The following is a 6,000-nucleotide window of genomic DNA, read 5'->3' on the forward strand; positions in this document are numbered from 1 at the left end:
GATAATAATAATAAAGGAAAAAATTGACCTTTTTTTTAAAGTTAACTCTTAACATCTGCTGACAATTTTTAACTATTTGGAGAAAGTTTATCACAATTAAAAAAACAGTTAAAAATTAAAATATTACTTTTAAGATTCTTTAAACATTTTTAAGATTTCATTTGAATACAATTTATTTTGTTTCTTTTAATCATGTTTAAAAATATTGAAAGCAAACAAAAAAAATTTATTAAGTGATACATTAAACAACAATAAACAAATTTAAAGTTTTATTATCTGATTTTAAAAAAATGAGCTATAACTTTTTATATATGCTTTTTTATAATTTTAAGATTAATTTGTTTTTTGAAACTATAAAGTTAAAATGCATATATTTATCTAAATATTTGAAAAAAGGGACAAGTAACTGATACTCTTTATAATTATACATAATTTTAATTTCACTTTCTATTAATCGTATTATAAAAACATTGAAGACCATTAAATATTTATTCCAGTTTAATTTTATTACAGGTAAAAGTCAGATTGAAATTTTAGTGTTTACTTATACAATACTATTTAATAAATAAAAATATTTCCACAGTAAAATTTATGAGCACTAAATGAAAAAACCCAATTTTCCCCGGGTTTTTTCAAATAAAACCCAATTTTCCCCGGGTTTTTTCAATAAAACCCAGGCGGGTTGGGTTTTTTCAAAAATCCCCGGGTTTTTTCAAACCCTGCTATTGATGGGCCCTTTCAGTTTTGGCGATTTACAAATAAACGAATATATATGTAAATAAACCAAGAACCAACCACATAAAGGTAAATAAAAGTTGCAGTAATCAGAAAATGACTTTATTGACAGAATAGACCACACAGTATATCATGGTAAACAGAAATAGGATTTCAGCAAAACTGAAAGAAAATTATCGCCAAAACAGGAACCCCGATTTTAAATTAAGCCACTATTTCACATACTGAATAATTTTATATAGTTACCAAAACTTACCTATATAATCCAAATAAATTTCGGTAATATCTTACTTAAATTTGATGATTTGATTTTAATAGTAAACAAAGGAATTCTGGCTCTGCTATTTGTACTTTGTGTCATAAATTTAAGCTACTAAGCACAACTCAGTTGTTGTTTTATTTATCAGACAAACGAGGTCGATGTTTTCGGTGGCAATGCTTGAGTACGCATTTTATGTTTTTTAAACTATAGCACTTTCTTTTCTTTTTAACATTTACAATCTAAAACTCTTTTTTTTTAACATTTTTGTATATTTAAAATAACAAAATGTTTAAAAAGTCTTATTGAATTGTCCTGAAATTCAACTTAATAGTAAATAATTTTGTGGACAAAAAATTTTCTTTTGAGAAATTACGTATATGTCTCGAATTATTCAACATAAATTATTTTATGATTACTATTTTAAATATTGAATAATTTTATATAATTTCCAAGACTTACCCACATCATCCTAGTAAATTCTGATAATATCTTATCTAAATTTGATTATTTGATTTTAATAGTAAATAAAATAATTCTGCCTCTACTATTCTTTCATAAATTTAACTTTGTTTCATAAATTTAACCTACTAAACACAACAGAGGTGTTTTTTTATTTATCTACAAATATTCCTCGGCCGATTAAGCTTGAGAATTATCCTTTGTTCATTAAACTTGTCGGTGAGCTAAATCCTCACTCCAATTTAATAATCACGTTTTACTTTAATTTTATAAATTAATTGTTTTTAAATTTCACTTAAATTTTCTAAAAATATTAAAACTATTAATTCTCGTCATATTCGTTGCCTTGCAAGACCATTAATATAAATGTCACAATGAACAGTACTCAGGGAGATGGAGAAAAAAAATCACCAATCTATTATTGAAGCCGCTATTTAATTGTGGTAATAAGTACAACTGGTATTCTAGTTAGCGGTGATAGGTGCTGTAGTAATAGGCACCTAACATACTAATACATATTTACTACCTATTACTATACCTTATTATATATTACTATACCTTATTACTTGATTTTCAACAGTCCCCGGAAACGGATTAGTATTCAAAGGAATGTCCTCAAAAAAGATCCTTACCTATCCTCAGCTAAAATAAAATTTTAAAAAAAAATTATCACATTGAATGATTGTTATAATATTAGTGTTATAAATTGATTAAATCTTTCAAGTTTATACTAAAATACATTTACATTGTGATAAATCTTCATAAGATTTGGTTGAACTATTCTATAGTTCCCTCTGTGGTATTCAAAAATACGATTCAGGCCCTTTTTATATTTACTCTTTAAACCATATTCATAAATAACAGAATTGTAATACCGTTTGAACTTATCACATCATAAACAATTTATAGTAAACAATTTTTCTATTCACATTTAATTTAATTAGACTTTATTCTTAAATTATTGTGTTTTGAAACTTTACTTAATTACACCAAATTAGCGCGATGTTAGAGAAATTCACAGATGCTTCCATTGTGCAATAAAACCGCACTTAATATTCATGCAAGTTGAAAATATTTGTTGAATAAGAATATACACGTCAATAATATAAATAAAAAAGGAAAGTAAACGTTAAACTGTGGGGGTGTTTACTCGTAGTATCTTTGTTAGAGTCCCCACTTAAACTCTAAAAAAAAATCTAACTCTAGGAAAACCTTCCACATGAAAATGTTACCGAGAGCGGATTATAGGTTTCTTCGTAGATAACACTAAGTTTAAATAAATAACTATCTTTATTAACATTTAGGAAACTTGTAAATTTAACTAAAACATTCTAACATATATAAAACTTAACTACTTTAACATTGAAGCAGCATAGAAAAAAACTGCAAAAAGGTAACCGGCGAGAACGTGCCGGACTGGTAGCTAGAACCGACGGGGAGAGAGAGCAAGCTGTGGGGAGGCGGCCAAGTTATATCCAAAACATACTGTGCGCGTTTTGCTGATTTCGCCCTTCATGCATATCTCCATTCAGGAATGAGGTTTACGTCAATTATCGGCTGCAAGCGACGTAGTCCGACGTCAGAGATTCGTAGTTCGGACTTTGCATTTCAGACCGCAACGCCACAAAACAATCAATTTTAGTGCAAATCTACTTGAAACTAGCAAACACAGTTCAGTGAGATACAGTGAAATTTTTGGTTACTGCGGCAAAAGGTACAATTTAACCGTTTCGAGGAGCCGCAAAAAACCTATCACCACGTGACATATTATTATTGGTGTCAATTACGACAATATATTTATATCAGAATACCAGAGGTACCCATTACCAGAAATGCCAGTAGTACTCATCATCACTATTAATTAAGCATCACTGAAGTCATAAACTATTTTACAATTTTTTTTTCGCCTCTCGAAACGGTATGGTATGAAAACAATTAACGACCGCCAAGGGAACGTTTAGTCTCGTTTTGTAGAAAGGGTAGCTAATTATAAATAAAAAATTTAACATTAAAAAGCATTAATTTATTAGTAAAAAATGCAGTTATTTAATAGAAAATCTATTAAAATTGATAAAAAGAATTCATATTACGAAAATGATAATAACGATTTCGGATGATTTATGATTATAATTCGTCGAAATCAATTAAACAGATTAAGTAAGCAAACTGTATAATATTGTAAGTAAAATCCCCAAATCAGACCTGGTGTCGAATTGGAAGTTACAGATTGGAATGCAATTTTTAAAAAAAATTACAAATTAATGAAGTGAAATTCTTTATTTGCGTCCATAAAACGTAATAGTTCACTGTCCGTAAAAAAGACAAGCAGCAGAAAGAATCCCTTCCTAAAGTTTTTAACTGTTTTTGTGCAGAAATGTTAAAAAACCAAAATAAGCTGCGGGAGCTGGCACAGGAAGTTTAAGAAAGAATTTATACTCTGCTAAGTACCATTGCTTTAAAAAAAAACCATTTCAAACTCAACTGTTATAAATAGAAACTTTTAAAATCAGGCATTTAATATTTTTAGTTAGGCATTTAATATTTTTATTTCATCTAACTTTGCACTTATTATTTCTCTGAACTTGCTCATGACGGTTGCGTGTCTTTTTGAGGGGAGGAGGAGGGGGCTTGACTCTCGCCAACTTCGATTTATTTTGGATATTTATTTATTAACTACATTTCCTTATTAACTACTACCGTTTTACACTTTTCCATGCTCATTTTAAAATGTCTCTTCAAATGGATGGGAACCAATGATCTTTCGAGACCAAAATGTACCATTTGATAAACTTCTTCATATATTGGTGAAAAATATAAACCATAACATCAATAATAAAAAAATTATCTCTGCCATATATACAAAGACGATATTGTGAAACAGCAATCGAGCAATTGAGAGCCCTTTGGTTCTATAATAAAGACCATTCCGAAGCAGAGTCATTCGACTTCAAAGACTCTAGTAACGACTCAAATTGAAGAACTTAAAGCAACAACGCAAAGACCTCTTTACAGTTAAATAGTTAGAAGAAAAAAACAAACAATCAATTCTGCTACAACCACAGATATAATCACACAGCTGCAGCAAGCACAGATCAAACCCAAAATTAATGTAGGGGAAGCCTGGGCAAGATGAACCACTTAAGGAAACTTGGTTTAAAAAGTAGTAAACTAGAGCAATTTTATATCTTTTATATTGTAAACATATGGTGAGAACATTATTATTTTCTGCATGAGATATGTAAGAGCAAAGTTCAATAATAATAACTTAACATAAACAAAAATAGAACATTGTCCCATCTTGCCCGGGCTACCCGGGCAAGATGGGACACATAATTATATTTCAAAAATCACAGAAATTAATGTCCGAATAAAAGAATAATCGACAAAAAAGCGATCCTAAACATCACAGTTACTGCATAAGAAGTGGCCAAAACCGGTATAAGCACTGTACGCTTAATGAGCCCATTCTAAGCAATCTGAACATTGAATCCAGTCTTCAGTAACAGTAAGTTATATTTGCTAGTTTATACATATTTTTCTTTTTATATTATCTTACTTTTTATGCTTTTTGCCAAATCCGGAGAGCTTAATTTTTATTTTACACTTTTATTCCACTTTGACTATCCCATCTTGCCTGGATAGTATAATGTTTAAAAAAAATTATCTGCAAATTTGTTTAAACAAATAAATTTTAATTTTCACTACTCATTATGTTTTTACAATAACAACACTACAGTGCCACAAATTTGAAAAATTTATTGCAATGTATTAAACAAATAATAACAGCATACAAACATGGAAAAATATTTTAACACGTTGTAAGAAAAACAAAACAATGCTTGCATTTCGGTAACACCTTGTGAACTGACGAAAAAACTTGTGCGTATTGAGAATAACAATATTTTCTTTCTGAAAACTCACTTCAGATGTCGTTACCTTGATACGCATATAAGAAAAAGCGATGTCCCGTCTTGCCCGGGTGTCCCGTTTTGGCCAGGCTTCCCTTATATAATAACTAATATCAGCACCGTGCTTTGGAAACGTTTGTTGCAGTCTAGCATTTTTATTTTTGGTTTGACAGAAGCATTATTTTCATCTTTTTTTTCTTATTGAATAACGTATTCCTTAAATTTTAAATATTTTATTTTTTTGTTCATTATTTTTTATTTTTACTAAAAAGAATTTCATATTGTAACTCTTTTTACCGAAAATATTTTGCACAGCTAAATATCACCGAGTCACTACTTTTCATTATAAATCTAATTCAGTTCAATGAGAATAAATGAGTAGTCAATTTCAAACCTGAATAAATCACCAATTAATCGTAGCTGGCCATTCCACCTAGTTTCCAACTTCATAGCTTCGAGTAATTTAAGCTCCATTTTCAAAATCACCTTTACAGTTCGCAATCAGTAACAATTCACTTTTATTATAGTTTATGTGTGCTTACAATTTCGCCACAATTAAATTCCGAAGTTGGGGCTCGAGGAAATTGGACCTGGATTATTTTAGGAAGAGCAAAGTTCTGCACGCGATAATTATAT

This window comes from Parasteatoda tepidariorum, chromosome 6 (assembly GCF_982258835.1).
Source record: "Parasteatoda tepidariorum strain Cologne lab strain chromosome 6, Ptep-v5.0, whole genome shotgun sequence".
In the NCBI taxonomy this organism is placed as follows: domain Eukaryota; kingdom Metazoa; phylum Arthropoda; class Arachnida; order Araneae; family Theridiidae; genus Parasteatoda; species Parasteatoda tepidariorum.